General features: G+C 43.1%; 1 protein-coding gene across 4 annotated transcripts in view; it reads left to right on the top strand.

Moving 5' to 3' along the window:
- Nucleotides 1-25769, top strand: part of LOC110489553 (rho guanine nucleotide exchange factor 4) — a 77241-nt gene that overhangs the window by 20938 nt on the left and 30534 nt on the right. The gene's annotated exons all lie outside the window — the stretch shown is intronic.

Raw genomic sequence — 25769 nt, 5'->3', positions numbered from 1 at the left:
AGAGGAGGTTTTGAGTTCATCTCTCATTGACTCAGATAGAGGATGTATTGAGTTCACCTTTCATTGACTCAATTAGAGGAGGTATTGTGTTCATTGACTCAGATAGAGGAGGTTTTGAGTTCATCTCTCATTGACTCAGATAGAGGAGGTTTTGAGTTAATATCTCATTGACTCAGATAGAGGAGGTTTTGAGTTCATCTCTCATTGACTCAATTAGAGGAGGTATTGTGTTCATTGACTCAGATAGAGGAGGTTTTGAGTTCATCTCTCATTGACTCAGATAGAGGAGGTTTTGAGTTCATCTCTCATTGACTCAATTAGAGGAGGTATTGTGTTCATTGACTCAGATAGAGGAGGTTTTGAGTTAATATCTCATTGACTCAGATAGAGGAGGTTTTGAGTTAATCTCATTGACTCAGATAATGGATGTATTGAGTTCATCACTCACTGATTCAGATAGAGGACTTATTGAGTCATTGTTGTGCTCTGTAATGTTTTGTCATTATGGCAGAGGGCTGTGTGCGTGCGTGTGTGTGTGCACACCTGTGTGTGTGCGTGCGTGTGTGTGTGCACACCTGTGTGTGTGCTTGTGTGTGTGCGTGTGTGTGTGCACGCGTGTGTGTGTGCGTGTGTGTGTGCGTGTGTGTGTGCACACCTGTGTGTGTGCACATGCATATGTGGTTATGTATAATCATCTGTGAGTGTCTGAATCTGAATATTCTATAATTGCCTGCAGAGTACCTGCTTCAAATCAAATCAAATGTTATTTGTCACATGCTTGGAAAACAGCAGGTGTAGACTAACAGTGAAATGCTTACCTACGGGATCTTCCCAACAATGCAGGGGCCCCCGTGTTGAGGGTCAGAGTGATGAATGGGTTGTTGCCCTCCCTCACCACCTGAGGGTGGCCCGCCAGGAAGTCCAGGATCCAGTTGCAGAGGGAGATCCCAAGGTCCTTAGCTTAGTGATGAGCTTGGAGAGCACTTTGGTGTTGAATGCTGAGCTGTAGTCAATGAAAAGCATTCTCACGTAGGTGTTACTTTTGACCAGGTGAGAAATCACACAGTCGTCCAGAACAGCTGGTGCTCTCATGCATAGTTCAGTGTTCAGTCAGTCTATCAGCTCCTCATATAACATTTACAGTACAGTCAGTCTATCAGCTCATCAAAAACTGTACTGTAAATGTTATAGGATGAGCTGATAGATTGACTGTACATGTTATATGATGAGCTGATAGACTGACTGTACTGTAAATGTTATATGATGAGCTGATAGACTGACTGTACATGTTATATGAGGAGCTGATAGACTGACTGTACTGTAAATGTTATATGATGAGCTGATAGACTGACTGTACATGTTATATGATGAGCTGATAGACTGACTGTACATGTTATATGATGAGCTGATAGACTGACTGTACATGTTATATGATGAGCTGATAGACTGACTGTACATGTTATATGATGAGCTGATAGACTGACTGTACTGTACATGTTATATGATGAGCTGATAGACTGACTGTACATGTTATATGATGAGCTGATAGACTGACTGTACTGTGTATGTTATAAGGAGGGGGGGATACAGCATTAGAGCAGCCTTGGTGTTTGTTTCCAAGGGCCCTCTTACACACAGACAATCATGCAGCCACACACACACACACACACACACACACACACACACTTTATGTCCTTGGAGAAAGCTGTGGTTTTCAGAATGGCCCTGGCAGAATGTACACTGGTGTTGTCTCTCTATCACACCCACCCACACATTTGTTAACTCTTTCTCGCTCTCTGTTACTCTCTCTCTCTCTCTCTCGCTTTCTCTCTCTCTTGGTGAAACCTGATCCATGGTTAACATTAAGAGCTAATAAGAGACTTAGTCTCCATTGAGGCTGTCACACTGCCACTGATGAACTGAGACAGAGAGAGGAGTGATAGAGACAGACAGAGAGAGTGAGAGAGAAAGACAGTGTGAGAGAGAGAGAGAGACTTGGCAGTAGAAAATCTTAACAGTGTATTTGACCTCTCAGCTTCCCTATCAGATCAAAAAATCTCAAATAGAAAACTAAAGAAAATTAACAACAGTGATAAATGGTTTGATGAAGAATGCAAAAATCTAAGAAAGAAATTGAGGAACCTGTCCAACCAAAAACATAGACACCCGGAAAACCTGAGTCTACGCCTTCACTATGGTGAATCACTAAAACAATACAGAAATACACTACGGAAAAAGAAGGAACAGCATGTCAGAAATCAGCTCAATGTAATTGAAGAATCCATAGACTCTAACCACTTCTGGGAAAATTGGAAAACACTAAACAAACAACAACACAAATAATTATCTATCCAAAATGGAGATGTATGGGTAAACCACTTCTCCAATCTTTTTGGCTCTATAACACAGAATAAATAGCAAAAACATATACATGATCAAATACAAATCTTAGAATCAACTATTAAAGACTACCATAACCCACTGGATTCTCCAATTACCTTGAATGAGCTTCAGGACAAAATAAAAACCCTCCAACCCAAAACGGCATGTGTTGTTGATGGTATCCTTAATGAAATGATCAAATATACAGACAACAAAATCTAATTGGCTATTCTAAAACTCTTTAACATCATCCTTAGCTCTGGCATCTTCCCCAATATTTGGAACCGAAGACTGATCACCCCAATCCACAAAAGTGGAGACAAACTTGACCCCAATAACTACCATGGGATATGCGTCAACAGCAACCTTGGGAAAATCCTCTGCATTATCATTAACAGCAGACTCGTACATTTCCTCAGTGAAAACAATGTACTGAGCAAATGTCAAATTGGCTTTTTACCAAATTACCGTACAACAGACCATATATTCATCCTGCACACCCTAATTGACAAACAAACAAACCAAAACAAAGGCAAAGTCTTCTCATGCTTTGTTGATTTCAAAAAAGCCTTCGACTCAATTTGGCATGAGGGTCTGCTATACAAATTGATGGAAAGTGGTGTTGGGGGTAAAACATACAACATTATAAAATCCATGTACACAAACAACAAGTGTGCGGTTAAAATAGGCAAAAAACACAAATTTCTTCCCACGGGCCCGTGGGGTGAGACAGGGATGCAGCTTAAGCCCCACCCCCTTCAACATATTTATCAACTAATTGGCGCAGGCACTAGAAAAGTCTGCAGCACCCGGCATCACCCTACTAGAATCTGAAGTCAAATGTCTTCTGTTTGCTGATGATCTGGTGCTTCTGTCACCAACCAAGGAGGGCCTACAGCAGCACCTGGATATTCTGCACAGATTCTGCCAGACCTGGATCCTGACAGTAAATCTCAGTAAGACCAAAATAATGGTGTTCCAAAAAAGGTCCAGTCGCCAGGACCACAAATACAAATTCCATCTAAACACCGTTGCCCTAGAGCACCCAAAAAACTATACATACCTTGGCCTAAACATCAGCGCCACAGGTAACTTCCACAAAGCTGTGAACGATCTGAGAGACAAGGCAAGAAGGGCATTCTATGCCATCAAAAGGAAAATAAAATTCAACATACCAATTAGGATCTGGCTAAAAATACTTGAATCACTCATAGAACCCATTGCCCTTTAAGGCTGTGAGGTCTGGGGTCCGCTCACCAACCAAGATTTCACAAAATGGGACAAACACCAAATTGAGACTCTGCATGCATAATTCTGCTAAAATATCCTCTGTGTACAACGTAGAACACCAAACAATGCATGCAGAGCAGAATTAGGCCGATACCCACTTATTATCAAAATCCAGCAAAGAGCCGTTAAATTCTACAACCACCTAAAAGGAAGCGATTCCCAAACCTTCCATAACAAAGCCATCACCTACAGAGAGATTAACCTGGAGAAGAGTCCCCTAAGCAAGCTGGTCCTGGGGCTCTGTTCACAAGCAGACCCCACAGAGCCCCAGGACAGCAACACAATTAGACCCAACCAAATCGTGAGAAAACAAAAGATAATTACTTGACACATGAGAAAGAATTAACAAAAAAACAGAGCAAACTAGAATGATATTTGGACCTAAACAGAGAGTGCACAGTGTCAGAATACCTGTCCACTGTGACTGACCCAAACTTAAGGAAAGTTTGACTATGTACAGACTCGGTGAGCATAGCCTTGCTATTGAGAAAGGCCGCTGAAGGCAGACCTGGTTCTCAAGAGAAGACAAGCTGTGTGCAAACTGCCCTCAAAATTAGGTGGAATCTGAGCTGCACTTCCTCACCTCCTGCCAAATTTATGACTATATTAGAGACACATATTTCCCTCAGATTACACAGACCCACAAAGAATTCAAAAACAAATCCAATTTTGATAAACTCCCATATCTATTGGGTGAAATACCACAGTGTGCAATCACAGCAGCAAGATTTGTGACCCGTTGCCACAAGAAAAGGGCAACCAAGAACAAACACCATGGTAAATAGCTATTTATGTAAATGTTTTCCCCTTTTGTACTTTAACTATTTGCACATCATTACAACACTGAACAGTTGAAGTCAGAAGTTCACATACACCTTAGCCAAATTCATTTAAACTCATATTTTCACATTTCCTGACATTTAATCCTCGGAAAAATTCCCTGTATTAGGTCAGTTAGGATCACCACTTTATTTTAAGAATGTGAAATGTCAGAATAATAGTAGAGAGAATGATTTATTTCAGCTTTTATTTCTTTCATCACATTCACAGTGGGTCAGAAGTTTACATACACTCGATTAGTATTTGGTAGCATTGCCTTTAAATTGCTTAACTTGGGTCAAACGTTTTGGTTAGCCTTCCACAAGCTTCCCACAATAAGTTGGGTGAATGTTGACCCATTCCTCCTGACAGAGCTGGTGTAACTGAGTCAGGTTTGTAGACCTCCTTGCTTGCACACGCTTTTCAGTGCCTCTTTCAAGCAAAAGAGGCACTATAGTTAATGGTGTTATTGACTATATCTAATGGTGTTATTGACTATAGTTAATGGTGTTAATAACTATAGCTAATGGTGTTATTGACTATAGTTAATGGTGTTATTGACTATAGTTAATGGTGTTATTGACTATAGCTAATGGTGTTATTGACTATAGTTAATGGTGTTATTGACTATAGCTAATGGTGTTATTGACTATAGTTAATGGTGTTAATAACTATAGCTAATGGTGTTACTAACTTTAGCTAATGGTGTTATTGACTATAGTTAATGGTGTTATTGACTATAGTTAATGGTGTTATTGACTATAGCTAATGGTGTTATTGACTATATCTAATGGTGTTATTGACTATAGTTAATGGTGTTAATAACTATAGCTAATGGTGTTATTGACTATAGTTAATGGTGTTATTAACTATAGTTAATGGTGTTATTGACTATAGTTAATGGTGTTATTAACTATAGCTAATGGTGTTATTGACTATAGTTAATGGTGTTATTGACTATAGTTAATGATGTTATTGACTATAGCTAATGGTGTTATTGACTATAATTAATGGTGTTATTGACTATAGTTAATGGTGTTATTAACTATAGCTAATGGTGTTATTGACTATAGTTAATGGTGTTATTGACTGTAGCTAATGGTGTTACTAACTTTAGCTCATGGTGTTATTGACTATAGCTAATGGTGTTATTAACTATAGCTAATGGTATTATTGACTTGCACCCATGACCAGCTCTGTAACCAGATTGCATAGTGGAGAAGGTATGGTGGGATTCGAAATGGTCAGTAATCTTTGTTAACTTGGCTTTCGAAAACCTTAGAAAGACCGGGTAGGATAGATATTGATCATCACAGTGAGGTGAGTTTTAAAAAGCACTATACTGTTTTGATGATGACTGTTTTATGTGATTTTCCAATGCATTTGCATTGATGTCAGAGTGGTTAGAGGGACAATAGAGCTCTGAGTACCAGGCCATTAGGACCTGATGGAGGAACAATAGAGCCCTGAGTACCAGGCCATTAGGACCTGATGGAGGAACAATAGAGTCCTGAGTACCAGGCCATTAGGATCTGATGGAGGAACAATAGAGTCCTGAGTACCAGTCCATTAGGATCTGATGGGGGAACAATAGAGCCCTGAGTACCAGTCCATTAGAACCTGATGGAGGAACAATAGAGCCCTGAGTACCAGGCCATTAGGACCTGATGGAGGGACAATAGAGTCCTGAGTACCAGGCCATTAGGACCTGATGGAGGAACAATAGAGCCCTGAGTACAAGGCCATTAGGACCTGATGGAGGAACAATAGAGCCCTGAGTACCAGGCCATTAGGACCTGGTGGAGGGACAATAGAGACCTGAGTACCAGACCATTAGGACCTGATGGAGGGACAATAGAGACCTGAGTACCAGTCCATTAGGATCTGATGGGGGAACAATAGAGTCCTGAGTACCAGGCCATTAGGACCTGATGGAGGAACAATAGAGCCCTGAGGACCAGGCCATTAGGACCTGATGGAGGGACAATAGAGACCTGAGTACAAGGCCATTAGGACCTGATGGAGGGACAATAGAGCCCTGAGTTCCAGGCCATTAGTGACCTGATGGCGGGACAATAGAGCCCTGAGTACCAGGCCATCAGGACCTGATGGAGGGACAGTAGAGCCCTGAGTACCAGGCCATTAGGACCTGATGGAGGAACAATAGAGCCCTGAGTACAAGGCCATTAGGACCTGATGGAGGAACAATAGAGCCCTGAGTACCAGGCCATTAGGACCTGGTGGAGGGACAATAGAGACCTGAGTACCAGACCATTAGGACCTGATGGAGGGACAATAGAGACCTGAGTACCAGACCATTAGGACCTGATGAAGGGACAATAGAGACCTGAGTACCAGTCCATTAGGATCTGATGGGGGAACAATAGAGTCCTGAGTACCAGGCCATTAGGACCTGATGGAGGAACAATAGAGCCCTGAGGACCAGGCCGTTAGGACCTGATGGAGGGACAATAGAGACCTGAGTACAAGGCCATTAGGACCTGATAAAATTACTGAGTTGGGAACTACCAAAGCATGTCCAGAGTGCATAAGAAGAGATTACTGTGACTCAGCCTGTGTAGCAGTAATACAGGTAATACCGAAACAGCACTAATCCCTTATCAAATCTACTTCAATCCGTGTAGATGAAGGGGAGGTGACAGGTTAAAAAGGTTTTTTAAGCCTTGAGACAATTCAAATCAAATACATTTTTTGGGGTCACATACACATGGTTAGCAGATGTTATTGGTCACATACACATGGTTACCAGATGTTATTGGTTACATACACATGGTTAGCAGATGTTATTGGTCACATACACATGGTTAGCAGATGTTATTGGTCACATACACATGGTTACCAGATGTTATTGGTCACATACACATGGTTACCAGATGTTATTGGTCACATACACATGGTTAGCAGATGTTATTGGTCACATACACATGGTTAGCAGATGTTATTGGTCACATACACATGGTTACCAGATGTTATTGGTCACATAGACATGGTTACCAGATGTTATTGGTCACATACACATGGTTACCAGATGTTATTGGTCACATACACATGGTTACCAGATGTTATTGGTCACATACACATGGTTACCAGATGTTATTGGTCACATACACATGGTTAGCAGATGTTATTGGTCACATACACATGGTTACCAGATGTTATTGGTCACATACACATGGTTACCAGATGTTATTGGTCACATACACATGGTTACCAGATGTTATTGGTCACATACACATGGTTACCAGATGTTATTGGTCACATGCAGATGTTATTGGTCACATACACATGGTTACCAGATGTTATTGGTCACATACACATGGTTACCAGATGTTATTGGTCACATACACATGGTTACCAGATGTTATTGGTCACATACACATGGTTACCAGATGTTATTGGTCACATACACATGGTTACCAGATGTTATTGGTCACATACACATGGTTACCAGATGTTATTGGTCACATACACATGGTTACCAGATGTTATTGGTCACATACACATGGTTAGCAGATGTTATTGGTCAGATACACATGGTTAGCAGATGTTATTGGTCACATACACATGGTTAGCAGATGTTAATGCGAGTGTAGCGAAATGCTTGTGCTTCTAGTTCCGACCATGCAGGTATATCTAACAAGTAATCTAACAAATTCACAACAACTACCTTATACACACAAGTGTAAAGGGATGAATAAGAATATGTACATATAAATATATGGATGAGTGATGGCCGTGCTGCACAGGCAAGATGCAGTAGATTGTATAGAGTACAGTATATACAAATGAGATGAGTAATGTAGGGTATGTAAACATTATATAAAGTGGCATTGTTTAAAGTGACTGGTGATACATTTATTACATCCAATTTTGAATTATTAAAGTGGCTAGAGATTTGAGTCAGTATGTTGGCAGCAGCTACTCAATGTTAGTGATGGCTGTTTATCAGTCTGATGGCCTTCAGATAGAAGCTGTTTAACAAGTGTTCATGATTCTTTTATTTCAAAAAACACACAAACAAATTAACAAACGTGAAAACGAAAGCGCACAGTTCTGTCAGGCAGAAACACTAAACAGAAAACAAGATCCCACAAAACCCAAAAGGAAAATGACAACTTATATGTGATCCCCAATCAGAGACAATGATAGACAGCTGCCTCTGATTGGGAACCACGCTCTGCCAAAAACAAAGAAACAGAAAACATAGACTTTCCCACCCGAGTCCCACCCTGACCTAACCAAACATAGAGAATAATAAGGATCTCTAAGGTCAGGGCTTCGGGCCATGGATCATCACTGGAGGCTTCGGGCCATATAGCCTACAGCCTATAGGTTGGGGATCCTTCTCACATGATGTCATGTATCTAACTACAGGAAGTGGAAGTGGAACACAAATCAATAGCTCTTAATGTTCTGTCGCAATTCTGATTGAATAGCCGGTAAACCTTACAGACAGTATTGTCTTTTAGCGCTGTCTGAGTATAATGATTTTATTAGGTCAAAATTGTTCGTCCAATGACAATGCAATGGTCCTCATTGCTGTAGGATCAAACTTGACTAATCATTTTTTATATGACACAGTAACTCCCCCCTCTCTGACAATGGCCTTTTCTCTCGCTCTGCATCCAAGTCTGTACAGACCAGGCAATACAATTTCCTTACTCCACGTCTGTTCCTAGTAGTGGCCATCTGCCTATACTAATAATTTAGTTAATTCGACATATTTTTGTAATGATTTATGTTCATCTATATATCAGTAGTTTCATTTACCACCATTAGAATCTGTGGGAATCATTGTCAACGTATTTCAACATCCATGACATTATTTTCCCTTTCATACTGTACCGTAGCCACAGCCCTCAGAATCTACATAATTGTTTACAAGCTGTGAGAACATATACATCAAGTAAAGACAGTCTATTCTGCAATAGGTTTCATTCCACAGACAATGCGTAACAGACTAGCTCCCTGGCAGAGCTGGCATTGGCACAACTATGTAGAAAGCTCAAATTATTTCTTATGTCTTTGGGAATGAAGGAAATGGCTGTTCTCTCATTGGCTGGAGTAGCTGGAATTCTTTCTCCTTAAATAGACATCATCCTCTTCTCCTCTGACAGCTTTCCGTGACAAAACCAGGAATGCTTTCTCTAGGATCTCCAACCCCCCCCTCCTCCCTCCTCTCATCTTCTGCCATCCTCATCCGTCATTCCACTGCCACCCAGGAACAGCAGAGCAGTAGGTTAACTGTGTTTGACAGGTGGTTAGGTGGTGGCTTGTGATAGAGGGTCATATAGGAAGCATGGCAAATGACCACAGGTGCATTCACACTGTCACACTCACATGACAGGCAGAGAGGCAGGCAGGCAGGCAAAGAAGCAGGCAGGCAGAGAGGCAGGCAGGCAGGCAAATAAGCAGGCAGGCAGAGAAGCAGACAGGCAGAGAGGCAGTCTCTCTCTCTCTCTCTCTCTCTCTCTCTCTTTCTCTCTCTCTGTCTCTCTCTCTCTCTCTCTCTTATATATATATATATATATATATATATATATATATATATATATATATATATATATATATATATATATATATATATAAATGAGTATATCTCTATCTATATCCCTGCCCCCCTCCTTTCTCTCTCTTTCACTATCTCTCCACTCCTCTATCTGTGACCCACGTTCCTCTTTAACCAACTAACCATGCTAGTTGTCCAGGGTGAACACAGTGAGAGTGCAGAACGTGTGAGGTTCCTCGGATGCTGGGGCTCGCCACAGCCGTGGCCCTCAGCGTCTCATTTTGATGACTCACGGATCCCTCTGGTGCATTTACAATCGTTAGTCTGAGTTCTCTTGCTCTATACAGTATTTAGTGTCTTTGGTGCGTCCTCCCTTCCCAGCCCCTGCAGGTGGAAAAGTCTCTCTTGATGTTTCTGACGAGACAGGACTCAGTTGGAACCGAACTGGGCTAGAAGTGAACTGGGAACATCTCAATTGTCTCTGTGGACTAGAGTTTGTACAGTACAGTGTTAGTTATGTTTTGTTGCGTGTTTAGTAATGCTTCATACAAGATATTGTAATTGTAATTCGCTCTGGATAAGAGCGTTCTGCTAAAATACTTAAAATGTAAATCTAGATCTGTTGCCGTTAGCAACCTGCGGTTAAAGAAGCATTCCCTTAAAGTGCCGGCAGATTGGGAGGTGAAGGTCATGGGGAAAGGTCATCTATCAGATCCAACCGATGTCCTATTTGTCACAGCAGTGCAAATGTATGCTACTGGTGTCTTCAATTATGTCTGCTGAAGGTCTCTGCTTCTACCTCCTAGATAAGGGACCGTTTAGCCAGTTAAACATAGTGGAATGGCTGCATCATAGCTTTGATGCTTTCAGGATAGCTCTGAAGCACAGGCAGTCCCACTACTACCACTTTATAGCTCTTGGTTAGAGACGCCAGGATTAAAAAGCTTGTCCAGTGTTCTTGTATTCAGTATGAATCTTCTTGATTCTGTCTTATCAGCCAACCTGGCAACATGTCATATCAGCCAACCTGTCATATCAGCCAACCTGGCAACATGTCATATCAGCCAACCTGGCAACATGTCATATCAGCCAACCTGTCATATCAGCCAACCTGGCAACATGTCATATCAGCCAACCTGGCAACATGGCATATCAGCCAACCTGGCAACATGGCATATCAGGCAACATGTCATATCAGGCAACATATCATATCAGCCAACCTGACAAAATGGCAACATGTTGTATCAGGCAACATGGCAACATGTCATATCAGCCAACCTGGCAACATGTCATATCAGCCAACCTGGCAACATGTCATATCAGCCAACCTGGCAACATGGCATATCAGCCAACCTGGCAACATGGCATATCAGGCAACATGTCATATCAGGCAACATGTCATATCAGCCAACCTGGCAAAATGGCAACATGTTGTATCAGGCAACATGTCATATCAGGCAACATGGCAACATGTCATATCGGCCAACCTGGCACCATGTCATATCAGGCAACATGGCAACATGTCATATCGGCCAACCTGGCAACATGTCATATCAGCCAGCATGTCATATCAGGCAACATGTTATATCAGCCAACATGGCAACATGTCATATCAGGCAACATGGCAACATGTCATATCAGGCAACATGTCTTATCAGCCAACATGTCATATCAGGCAATCTGGCAACATGGTATATTAGCCAACCTGACATGGAGTTTTCGCCATCCTTACAGCCCCCTGTAACACCATGAAGCAGAATGTAGCCGGCTGTAAGACTGATAGCAACAACCGGGAAGGAGGTATGAATGTGTGGTTTTGTGGCTATTGTCATATGTGTGGCTATTGTCATATCAGCCTCTAGAGGATCACACCTCAGAGCTGATCCCACCTCGGAGCTGGCCCCTCCTGGAATAGGAGATAGGTGGTGCAGGAGGACGTGAAAGAGAGGTGGTGCAGGAGGAATTGAAGAATTGAAGGAAGGAGATAGGTAGTGCAGGAGGAGGTGAAGGAGAGCGAGAGAGAGATGGGGATAGAGAGAGAGATGGGGATAGAAAGAGAGAGATGGGGATAGAGAGAGAGCGAGAGAGAGAGATGGGGATAGAAAGAGAGAGATGGGGATAGAGAGAGAGAGAGAGATGGGGATAGAGAGAGATAGAGATGGGGATAGAGAGAGAGAGATGGGGATAGAGAGATGGGGATAGAGAGAGAGAGATGGGGATAGAGAGAGAGAGATGTGGATAGAGAGAGAGAGATGGGGATAGAGAGATGGGGAGAGATAGATGTGGAGAGAGAGAGAGAGAGAGAGAGAGAGAGAGAGAGAGAGAGAGAGAGAGAGAGAGAGAGAGATGGGGATAGAAAGAGAGAGATGGGGATAGAGAGAGAGAGATGGGGATAGATATATAAAGAGAGAGAGAGAGATGGGGATAGATATATAAAGAGAGAGATGGGGATTGATATATATAAAGAGAGAAAGAGAGATGGGTCTGGAATCCTTTCTACTGTGATAACCACTAATCCGTCCATCGGACAAAATAATAGTAACAACCGCACAACCTAATCCTGCATTAGATCAAAATGCTGTATAAAGGACGGAGGCCTGTGTTCGCCCCCGCCTGGTTGGTTGGTAATGATCATCATGTTTGTTTACAACACTAGAAAGAATTGACCTCAACGTTCCATAGCCATTCACTCTGTGTAATTCTCTGTCTCCAGAGGTTCTGTGGTTGTCAACATTCCCTCTGAAAGTTTGAGCGATGGAGCAATGGACAGACCCATGGAAAGGGAACAGATGAGGGTCACACCAGGACCCCCCTCCCAGCCCCTCTCCCCCCTCCAGTAGGATACCTAGGGGGTGGTAGTGTCCTGGAGGATGGGGGGGACAACATGTCCTCTAATTATAAACCCTAATATAAACTGGGTGGTTCGAGCCCTGAATGCTGATTGGCTAACAGCCTTGGTTACGTTGGTAACCAATTTATAATAGCATTAAGGCACCTTGGGGGTTTGTGATATATGACCAATATACCACGGCTAAGGGCTGTGTCCAGGTCGTGGTATGTTGGCCATATACCACACCCTCTCTGGCCTTATTGCTTCAATATAAAACACTGACTGTAGACACTCTGATTCTCACTGACTACCAGTCAGCTGTGGAAAAGGAAGGACACATCTGGGTTTCTTTCAGCCTGACAGCGTGTGGTGTGTGGGGGGAGGCTGGACAATGTCAGTTGTCAGGCTTATAATTTCAGTAGGCATTGGACTGGGTGGTCATTGCCTCATAGTGTCTCTTATCTCATACCGCTGCAGCATTACCAGTCTCTGTCTGTCTGTCTGTCTGTCTGTCTGTCTGTCTGTCTGTCTGTCTGTCTGTCTGTCTGTCTGTCTGTCTGTCTGTCTGTCTGTCTGTCTGTCTGTCTGTCTGTCTGTCTGTCTGTCTGTCTGTCTGTCTGTCTGTCTGTCTGTCTGTCTGTCTGTCTGTCTGTCTGTCTGTCTGTCTGTCCCTTCCTCCCTTCCTTGAGTGAGTGTCTATGCCTCGCGCTTCCATCCCTCTGCTTGTCTGTGCCCTGCCTGGCACTGCAGAGTGGGTCGAAAATAGCTTGGTAAACACGTTGTCAGCCAGAGGTTGCCTTAAAGAGACCCTGCTTCCCTGTTTCCTTCTTAATTAGGATTCCTCAGGAGGGGGTGGCACTGCCACTGGCCTGCTGGGATGATGGAGAGGGTGGGAGGGGTGGCACTGCCACTGACCTGCTGGGATGATGGAGAGGGGGGGGGTGTGGCACAAGCTTGCACAGTCAGACCAAGAGTATTTCCTGCCAGTGGGGGAGGGTGGCACAGACTGGCACAGGCAAACCAGGAGGATGTCTGGACGAAACAGTGTTTCCATCCCTCTATGAAAGAAAGCAGATAGGGTACGGTCTGTATAAACCACCGGGTAGTTGTACATTCAGTATAAATAAAATCAATTCTAATTTTATTGGTCACATACACATGGTTAGCCGATATTAATGCGAGTGTAGCCAAATGCTTGTGCTTCTAGTTCCGACAGTGTAGCAATAGCTAACAACATATCTAACAATTCCCCAACAACTACCTTTTACTCACAAATCTAAAGGGATGAGATAAGAATATGTACATATAAATGTATGGATGAACGATGACTGAGCGGTATAGGCAAGATGCAATAGATGGTGTAGAATACAGTATATACATATGAGATGAGTAATGTAAGATATGAACACATTATTAAAGTGGCATTATTTAAAGTGACTAGTTATCCATTTATTTAAGTGGCCAATGATTTGAGTCTGTATGTCGGCAGCAGCCTCTCGGTGTTAGTGACGGCTGTTTAACAGTCTGATGGCCTTAAGATAGAAGCTGTTTTTCAGTCTCTTGGTCCCAGGTATGATGCACCTATACTTACCTCGCCTTCTGGATGATAGCGTTGTGAACAGGCAGTGGCTCGGGTGGTTGTTGTCCTTGAAGATATTTTTGGCCTTCCTGTGACATCGGGTGCTGTAGGTGTCCTGCTGGGCAGGTAGTTTTCCCCCGGTGATGCGTTGTGCAGACCGCACCACCCTCTGGAGAGCCTTGCGGGTGAGGGCGGTGCAGTTGCCGTACCAGGCGGTGATACAGCCCGACAGGATGCTCTCAATTGCGCATCTGTAAAAGTTTGTGAGGGTTTTAGGTGACAAGCCAAAATGCTTCAGCATCCTGAGGTTGAACAGGCGCTATTGTGTTTGTAGACCATTTCATTTTATCCGTGATGTGTACGCAGAGGAACTTAAAATTAAGCATCTTCATGTATGACTACCCTTGTTGCGTTTGTGCTTCATTATTGCTCAAGAATGACAGTGGATAGGGGGAGGAAGAGAGGTAGAAGACTGAAGACAGACAGTCTGAAGACAGACAGACAGACAGCCTGAAGACAGACAGACAACCTGAAAACTGACATACAGGCAGGCAGACAGACACACAGCCTGAAGACACATACAGGCAGGCAGACATACCGCCTGAAGACAGACAGACAGACAGACAATCTTGCAGACAGACACACTGTCCTCGTCTACTCTTTTTCTCTGACCCCGAGAATACAAGAAAAGGACAGAAGAACACAAACACAATTCGTTTATCAGTCAGAGGTATAAATCTCAGAGAGAGAGAGAAGAACAAAGCCAAATTGAACTGTAAGTCATTCTAAACTACACTGAAAAAAAATATAAACGCAACATGTTTGTTTATATCCCTGTTAGTAAGCATTTGTCCTTTGCCAAGATAATCCATCCACCTGACAGGTGCCGAGTAATATTTATGTCTGTAATAAAGCCCTTTTGCATTAGGAAAGTATTCAGACCCTTTGAACTTTTCCACATGTTGTTGCGTTACAGCCGTATTCTTAAACTGATAAAATTATTTGTTTTTCCCCTCATCAATCTACACACAATACCCCATAATGACAAAGGAAAAGCAGGTTTTTCAAAATGTTCGAGTAAAGTTATATATTTTTTAAATTATATACAGTTTACATAAGTATTCAGACCCTTTACTCAGTACTTTGTTGATGCACCTTTGGCAGCGTTTACAGCCTCGAGTCTTCTTGGGTATGACGCTACAAGCTTGGCACACCTGTATTTGGGGAGTTTCTCCCATTCTCCTCTGCAGATCCTCTCAAGCTCTGTCAGGTTGGATGGGGAGTATCGCTGCACAGGTATTTTCAGGTCTCTCCAGAGATGTTTCGATTTGATTCAAGTCCGGACTCCGGACTCCTGCTTTGTCTTGGCTGTGTGCTTAGGGACATTGCCCTGTTGGAAGGTGAACCTTCACCCCAGTCTAAAGTCCTGAGCACTCTGGGGCAGGTTTTCATCAAGGATCTTTTTTGTACTTTGCTACGTTCGTCTTTGCCTCGATCCTGAGTACTCTCCCTGTCCCTGCCGCTGAAAAACAGCACCATAGCATGATGCCTGCACCACCGTAGGGATGGTGCCAGGTTTCCTCAAAACATGACGCTTGGCATTCAGGTCTGAGAATCTTCAGATGCCTTTTGGCAAAGTCCAAGTGGGCTGTCATGTTCCTTTTACTGAGGAGTGGCTTCCGTTTGGCCACTCTACCATAAAGGCCTGATTGGTGGAGTGCCTCAGAGATGGTTGTCCTTCTGGGAGGTTCTCCCATCTCCACAGAGGAACACTAGAGCTCTGTTAGAGTGACCATCGGGTTCTTGGTCACCTCCCTGACCAAGGCCCTTCTCCCCAATTGCTCAGTTTGGCTGGGTGGCCAGCTCTAGGAAGAGTCTGGGGTAGGCCACTGTGTTCTTGGGGACCTTCAATGCTGCTGAAATGTTTTGGTACCCTTCCCCAGATCTATGCCTCGACACAATCCTGTCTCAGAGCTCTACGGACAATTCCTTCAACCTCATGGCTAGGTTTTTGCTCTGATATGCACTGTCAGCTGTGGGACCTTATATAGACAGGTGTGTGCCAAACATGTCCAATCAATTGAATTTACCACAGGTGGACTCCACTCAAGTTGTAGAAGCATCTCAAGGATGATCAATGGAAACAGGATGCATCTGAGTTTAATTTCGAGTCACATAGCAAAGGGTCTGAATACTTATGGAAATACGGTGTTTCTGTTTTTTTTTTTTTTTTTTTTTTTACAATTTACAAACATTTCTAAAACCTGTTTTTGCATTGTGATTATGGGGTATTCTGTGTGGATTACTGAGGATTTTATTTATTTTATACATTTTTTAGAATAAGGCTGTAACTTAACAAAATGTGGAAAAAGTAAAGGGGTCTGAATACTTTCCGAAGGCACTGTGTATATATACAGTACCTGTCAAAAGTTTGGACTCACCTACTCATTCAAGGGTTTCTCATTATTTATTTATATTTTTTATTATTCTATTTTGTTGTTGTTGTATTTTTTTCACCCCAATTTCTTGGTATCCAATTGGTAGTAGTTACAGTCTTGTCTCATCGCTGCAACTCCCGTATGGACTCGGGAGAGGCGAAGGTCGAGAGCCATGAGTCCTCCGAAACACAACCCAACAAAGCTGCACTGCTTCTTGACACAATGCCCATCCAACCAGGAAGCCAGCCGCACCAATGTCTCAGAGGAAATACCGTACACCTGGCGACCGTGTCAGCGTGCACTGCACCCGGCCCGCCACAGGAGTCGCTAGTGCGCGATGAGACAAGGATATCCCTGGCGGTCAAACCCTCCCTAACCCGGACCACGCTGGGCCAATTGTGCGACGCCCCATGGGCCTCCTGGTCGAGGCCAGCTGCAACAGAGCCTTAGATCACTGCGCAACTCAGGAGGCCGGGTTTCTCTTTATTTTTTACTATTTTCTACATTGTAGAATAATATTGAAGACATCAAAACTATGAAATAACACATATGGAATCATGTTGTAACCAAAAAACCAAAAAAAGTGTTATATATTATATTATATATTATATATTTTAGATTCTTCAAAGTACCCACCCTTTCTCTTCCTGACAGCTTTGCACACTCTTGGCATCCTCTCAACCAGCTTCTTATGCTGAGCACTTGTTGGCTGCTTTTCCTTCATTCTGCGGTCCAACTCCTCACAAACCATTCCGGCACAGCCTTTGTGATTGGCAGAAAGAATTCCCATAATGAAGGATCTATGTGATTGGTTGAGAGCTATCCAATTCTCCATCAGTCTGGTGAGGGTGTATCTATGGGGTGGATAGATGGAGAACCTGGGGGGGATGTAGAGGACTATTGGCAGAGTTATCCATCCCCTGTTTACGCAGCCTTGTAGACAGCCTTACAGACAGCCATGATTCTTCACGCAAAGCATACTGTTTGATGAAATAAGACAAATGCCTCAAGAGGGCACCAGAGATCTAGATAACCAGGAGAAAAAAAACTTAACCTGACCAAACTATTCTCCTCCCACTCCTGCTGGCTTTCGCAGATTTTAGCCATTTCTCTCCTGATGTTGCAGGTGATAGGCTACACCATGTTTCGACAATCTTTCTCATGTTGAATGACCATTTATCTTACCATTTCTACCGATCGGCATTCCAGTTATGGTTTTCATATGCACATTTTCTTGAAACGGTTTCATTTAATTTATTTAATTTAATTTAGTCTCTATATCTCCCAAACCATGGTCATGTGGTTAATCAAAATTATATCCAAATCTAAATGAAAATGATACAAACCTAAAAAGTTACTTCTATGGCCATTGCCAACTATGTTAAAATAGTCGACATAAAGCCAACGAATCAAAACATTGCAGTCTGCATGTTGGAAATATCCTGATAAAAATAAATATCCTATAATAAATCACATTGGCTACACGCATGATTAGCTACACATGTCTGCAACAAATTTGAAACACTGTACCGACTATTTGGGTCAGGCCTGACCAGCTAACAGCCCAGTTAATAGTCAAGCTAACTTCCCAGCTAACAGCCCAGCTAACAGCCCAGTTAATAGTCAAGCTAACAGCCCAGTTAATAGTCAAGCTAACAGCCCAGCTAACAGCCCAGTTAATTGTCAAGCTAACAGCCCAGCTAACAGCCCAGCTAACAGCCCAGTTAATAGTCAAGCTAACAGCCCAACCAACTTAGATATGATGGCCCTACTCCAGTTTAGCAAGCATCTCATTTTCATGAACCCAAACAAACTGCTGGAATCAGTCTGGCCTTTAACTTACTGCCAGAGAACACACTGTACAATAGGGAGGATTTCAAAACAACCCAGGAATGTGGACAGATATACTGCAACTCCTCTATTACATATGATGCCCTGACCTTCAAACAGAAACATGCTGTTGGACAGTGGGGCAGATACTGTGTAAAAGGTTTTCCTAATCATCTAATGACAGAAATCTAAACAGGATTTGGTGTCAGAATTCTATGTCAATTGATAACAACCTCTTCTTTCATTTTATTTGTTAAATTGGCTAAAATTGAACAATATTGACATAGAAACTGCACAATAACAAGTCATATGTCCTCTCTTCAGCCAGATAAGCTGTTACCACCCACGGTCAGGGAGGCTGCTGTTACCACCCCCGGTGAGGCTAGTAATTTTACAGCTGCTACAGGGTGTGTGTGTGTGTGCGTGCGTGCGTGCGTGCGTGTGTGTGTGTGTGTGTGTGTGCGCGTGCGTGCGTGCGTGCGTGCGTGCGCGACTTTAACTCAAGTAGTATTTTACTGGGTGACTTTCACTTTTACTTGAGTCATTTTCTATTAAGGTATCTTTACTTTTACTAAAGTATGACGATTGGGTACTTTTTCCACCACTGGAAATAGGTTCCGGTACTCTTTTGGGTGCAGGTTCTGTTTACATTTAGGTGCAGGAGTTCCACACTACTTTTGAGATAATATTTTATAAGAGGAACAGGAGCTGAAGCGGTAGAACGTTTGAGGTGCCGGTTCTCAGCTCCGGTGAGCTCCTGCCCAAGTCAAACACTGCTTCTTATCCCTTGTGCAAATAGCCTACAGCTTTGTCTGTCCCAAGCACACTGGTGCAGGAAACTCTGAGGTCCCAGAATATTTTATACAATGTTGCAAGTTCGCTAGAGCAAGCTTTAGCTGGACTGTTAGCTGGTCTGTTAGCTATGATGTAGGGTTAGATTGTTTGCTGGGCTGTTAGCTGCGATGTAGGGTTAGATTGTTAGCGTTAGCTGTTAGCTGGGCTGTCAGTTGGACTGTTAGCTGGTCTGTTAGCTATGATGTAGGGTTAGATTGTTTGCTGGGCTGTTAGCTGGGCTTTTAGCTGCGATGTAGGGTTAGATTGTTAGCTGTTAGCTGGGCTGTTAGCTGGACTGTTAGCTGGTCTGTTAGCTATGATGTAGGGTTAGATTGTTTCCTGGGCTGTTAGCTGGGCTGTTAGCTGCGATGTAGGGTTAGATTGTTAGCGTTAGCTGTTAGCTGGGCTGTTAGCTGGACTGTTAGCTGGTCTGTTAGCTATGATGTAGGGTTAGATTGTTTCCTGGGCTGTTAGCTGGGCTGTTAGCTGCGATGTAGGGTTAGATTGTTAGCGTTAGCTGTTAGCTGGGCTGTTAGCTGGACTGTTAGCTCGGCTGTTATGGTCCATAAAAAATGAGATGCTTGCTAAACTGGAGTAGGGCTGGTTGGGCTGTTAGCTGTGCTGTTGGCATACACACACACACATGCACGCACACACATGCACACACACATATACACACCTCCCCAACAAACAGGCATTGAATTAACTAGGTTCCACCTCCAGCTCTGTCACCTTGGACCAGCTCTATCACCTTGGATCTGTTCTGTCACCATGCACTAGCTCTGTCACCTTGCACTAGCTCTGTCACCTTGCACTAGCTCTGTCACCTTGGACCAGTTCTGTCACCTTGGATCTGTTCTGTCACCTTGCACTAGCTCTGTCACCTTGCACTAGCTCTGTCACCTTGCACTAGCTCTGTCACCTTGCACTAGCTCTGTCACCTTGGACTAGCTCTGTCACCTTGCACTAGCTCTGTCACCTTGCACTAGCTCTGTCACCTTGGACCAGTTCTGTCACCTTGGATCTGTTCTGTCACCTTGCACTAGCTCTGTCACCTTGGACCTGTTCTGTCACCTTGGACTAGCTCTGTCACCTTGGACTAGTCACCTTCGACCTGCTCAGGAACCAGCTTCACACAGACACATCCCATGTGCTGTAAAGTTGACTCTCCGTCTGTGGTGTTTATTAATAGGCAGAATGGATTACAGGGTAATCAATGCTCTACAGTAGCTGCAGGCTGCACGTGTGTCACATCCATTGACTCATGGATGAATATTCATGTCATGCAGTTTGGTTGAAACAGACAGCAGGGATGGGACATCATTTAGGGCTTAGAGGGATGACGCTTCTCATGGCAACCAGCCAACCAGTCCTGCATCTCTCTGGGAGGTGACAGAGAGCGAGAGATCAGAGGTGAGAGTGAGATGGAGGGAGTGAGACTGACTTTGAGCGTGAGAGATGGAGGGAAAGGTAAGAGTGAAAGTGACCGAGGAAATGCAGTGTTAGGAAGAGAGAGAAGATGAGACAGTGATTTGGACAGTAGAGATAGCAAGAAATAATGAAAAAGAGGGAGTGATGGAAAGAGAGAGGGAGGAAGAGCAGAACGAGAGGAATGAACTCAGGGTAGTCAGGTACCTCTGCTCTGTTTGTCCCAGTGTTCATCTGCAGCCGAGACTCATGGGAGAGGGAGTTGGTGTGGGACTGCCTCAAGGGCCAAACACACAGGGGCCCGCTCTGACATTGTCGGTCTGTATCACTCACACACGACTACACACACACTCTCTCACTCTCTCTCTCACACACATACAACACACACACACACACACACAAACACACACACACACACGTACGTACGTACATGCATACATACAGTGCATACAGTACATACACGCACACTGACCTGCGCGGTCGAGTAAACATAAACTTGGATAATCTCTTCTGAATATTTGCACTGCTCAATCCCTCTCTCTCCCTCTCTCTCCATTTATCTCCCTCTCTCTCGCTCTCTTTCCCTCTCTATCTCTCTCCCTCAATGTATCTCTCCATGTACCACGGACTGAGAGTCTGTCTGCAGCAGGCAGGCAGATAGTACTAAAGTCATTTACTGTGGGTTACACTGCCCCTAAGAGGACAAGACTGGTACTTCATTATCATAAGGGATTGGTTCTATATATATCTTTGACATTTTTTGTTAATTTCACCTTGATTTAACCAGATAGGCCAGTTGAGAACAAGTTCTCATTTACAACTGCGACTTGGCCAAGATAAAGCAAAGCAGTGTGACACAAATAACAACACAGAGTTACACATGGAATAAACAAACGTACAGTCAATAACACAGTTGAAATGTCTATATACAGTGTGTGCAAATTAAGTAAGATTAGGGAGGTAAGGCAATGAATAGGCCGTAGTGGCGAAATAATTACAATTTAGCAAATTAACACTGGAGTGATAGATGTGCAGAAGATGAATGTGCAAGTAGGCATACTGGGGTGCAAAGGAGCAAAAAAATAATTATAAATAACAATATGGGGATGAGGTATTTGGATGGGCTATTTACAGATGGGCTATGTACAGGTGCAATAATCTGTAAGCTGATAGCTGATGCTTAAAGTTATTGAGGGAGATATGAGTCTCCAGCATCATTGATTTTTGCAATTCGTTCCAGTCATTGGCTGCAGAGAACTGGAAGGAAAGGCGGCCAAAGGAGGAATTGGCTTTGGGGGTGACGAGTGAAATATACCTGCTGGAGCGCTTACTGCGGGTGGGTGCTGCTATGGTGACCAGTGAGCTGAGATAAGGTGGGGCTTTACCTAGCAAAGACTTATAGATGACCTGGAAACAGTGGGTTTGGCTACGAATATGAAGCGAGGGCCAGCTAACGAGAGTATACAGGTTGCAGTGGTGGGTAGTATATGGGTCTTTAGTGACAAAACAGATGGCACTGTGATGGACTGCATCCAATTTGCTGAGTAGAGGGTTGAAGGCTATTTTGTAAATGAAATCGCCAAAGTCGAGGATCGATATGATGGTCAGTTTTACGAGGGTATGTTAGGAAGCATGAGTGAAGGATGCTTTGTTGTGAAATAGGAAGCCAATTCTAGATGTAATTTTGGATTGGAGATGCTTAATATGAGTCTGGAAGGAGCGTTTACAGTCTAACCAGACTGCTAGGTATTTGGAGTCCACATATTCTAAGTCAGAACCGTCCAGAGTAGTGATGCTGGACGGGCGGGCAGGTACGGGCAGCGATCGGTTGAAGAGCATGATTTGATACACTGAATTCTGTCTGAGAAGTAGTTGGTGAACCAGGTGAGGCAATCATTTGAGGAACCAAGGCTGTTGAATCTTCTGATAAGAATGCTGTGATTGACAGAGTCGAAAGCCTTGGCCAGGTCGATGAATAAGGCTGCACAGTATTGGCTTTTGTCGATGGCGGTTATGATATCGTCTAGGACCTTGAGCGTGGCTGAGGTTCACCCATGACAGCTCAGAAACCAGATTGCATAGCAGAGAAGGTACGGTGGGATTCAAAATGGTCGGTGGTCTGTTTGTTAACTTGGCTTTCGAAGACCTTAGAAAGGCAGGGCAGGATGGATATAAGTTTATAACAGTTTGGGTCTTGTGTGTCTCCCCCTTTGAAGAGGGGGATGACCGCGGCAGCTTTCCAATCTTTGGGGATCTCAGACGATACAAAAGTGAGGTTGAACAGGCCAGTAATAGGGGTTGCAACAATTGTGGCGGATAATTTTAGAAAGAGAGGGTCCAGATTGTCTAGCCCGGCTGATTTGTAGGGTTCCAGATTTTGCATCTCTTTCATAACATCAGCTATCTGGATTTGGTTGAAGGAGAAACGGGGGAGGATTGGGCAAGTTTATGTGGGGGGTGCAAAGCTGTTGACTGGGGTAGGTGTAGCCAGGTGGAAAGCATGGCCAGCCGTAGAAAAATGCTTATTGAAATTCTTGATTGATAGTGTCGGTGTTTCCTATCCTTAGTGCAGTGGGCAGCTGGGAGGAGGTGCTCTTTTTCTCCATGGACTTTACAGTGTCCTAGAACCTTTTTGAAGTTTGTGCTACAGGATGCAAATTTCTGTTTGAAAAAGCTAGCCTTTGCTTTCCTAACTGCCTGTGTATATTGGTTCCTAACTTCCCTGAAAAGTTGCATATCGCGGGGGCTATTCGATGCTAATGCAGTATGCCACACAATGTTTTGTGCTGGTCAAGGGCAGTCAGGTCTGGAGTGAACCAAGGGCTAAGCTGTTCCTGGTTCACATTTTTGTTCAATTGGTCATGCTTATTTAAGATGGTGAGGAAGGCACTTTTAAAGAATAACCAGGCATCCTCTACTGGCGGAATGAGGTCAAAATCTTTCCAGGATACCTGGGCCAGATCGGTTAGTATTTTAGGGAGCGTTTGACTGGAATATATAATATATGTAATATTATTGAAATGTAATGTCATTCATTTGTATTGAAAACACATATTACAGCATCTGGATGTAAATTACGATCATAAAAAGATAGTCAACTGTTTCATCAATCGTGTTTTAATATGTACTATGCAATTGTTCTGCCACAGTGTATGTGTGGCACTGTGTGAGGTCCAGTGGTTGCCATTTGGGCTAAGAGAATAAAGGAAGATTCATTTTTACACATGATTAAACAGATCCTCTATACCCCATCCAACCTCTAGAGGCTTTTAGATGATTCTTCATTCTTGAATACTGCTGAAATGGAAAAGGCAGTCTATATCGTATTAATAGAATGTGGTCCTAAAATACTGCACAGCTCTGGGGGTTGAATATGTGCATTTTTTAATGGCAGAGTGATGCGCCAAATCCCTTTCTCCTGATCGCCCGAGGGGGTCTGAACGCTCTGTGTTCTCTCATTAAGCCTGACTCCCTGTCTCCACGGTGATTTGTCACCATGGAGACTCGCCGTGGCAACAGCTGTTTGAAGAGCAGGGATGTATTGATGAGATTGGACAGATAGACAGGAGAATATTTATAGCTGCAGGGGCAGGTACTTACAGTCAGGGAGAGAACTGTGATGATGCCACTCGGAGGGCAAAGAGTGTGTTTACATGCACACCAATATATCCGGGACACTCAGTTATTCAGTTTTGCATATCATGGGTGTTGTGTAATGATGTAAAAACAAGTGACTTCAAAAAGTAGGCTACCTGAGCAATTCAATCCTCCATAATAATTCCATAATCATTTAGACTATTATAATACATGTACTATCATTTATTACTAGTTACTTGACCATAATTTAGACACGTTTCTACTTATAATTTCCTACATTTGTCAGGCCCTATTATAATTTCCTGCATTTGTTAGGCCCTATTATAATTTCCTGCATTTGTTAGGCCCTATTATAATTTCCTACATTTGTTAGGCCCTATTATAATTTCCTACATTTGTTAGGCCACTGTGTGTCAACTATAGTTTGATACATGCAGCTTCTCTTCTGTCGTAACTTGTTGCCCCCGAGAAGACTAAATAAAGTAGTTCTCACCAGAATAATGTATTACATTGATAGAATGAATGCATTAGTAATCTATTTAACAACGCTAAAGTTGTCTGTTTCATTTAGGGACCGGGGAGAAAAATATGCAAGAACTCCAAAACAGTGGAAAAATGTGTCCTGTGCAACATGGTCCAAAATGTCATCGGTTTGACCGGTTTTAAGGAAATTAAAGCTGAGAAAACGATGAAACACGTTTCTGATTAGACTTCAGTTCATCTTGGGTGCACATTTGATGTGGTTGAAATACTGTCTGCTTGCATGCCAGTGTTAAAGATAACGCGTTACACTCACATTCACATTTTCTCAAGAGATGCTGAAATCATATTTCTCCACTCTGTTCTCGAGACAAAATAAAAAATGTGTTGTACCATTTTACTGCAAGAAATATATAAATGGGCAGGAGTTAATATTATATTATACACGTGAGAGGTCATTGTCCAGATTTCAGTTACTATTCCATTTAACACACGTAAACTTAAATCAGGAATTTTATTTATTAATGGATACAGGGGATAGTCATGAGCGGAATATCAAAATTTGTATGTAAACAGCTTATCCAGAATGAGATCTTAATCGAGATATGAGCTACTATCCGGAATACTGTTAGGATATTAAAGTGGTCACTAACATGCTGCCACGGGTTTTCTTCCCTCTCTCTTTTAATGTCACTGTGTCTCAGTGAGAGGTCTTCGCGTCCCAACTAGGCC

The sequence above is a fragment of the Oncorhynchus mykiss genome, chromosome 15 (genome assembly GCF_013265735.2).
Source record: "Oncorhynchus mykiss isolate Arlee chromosome 15, USDA_OmykA_1.1, whole genome shotgun sequence".
NCBI lineage: Eukaryota > Metazoa > Chordata > Actinopteri > Salmoniformes > Salmonidae > Oncorhynchus > Oncorhynchus mykiss.
The sequence above is the reverse complement of the archived record's forward strand: the minus strand, read 5'-3'. Positions and strand labels throughout refer to the sequence as shown.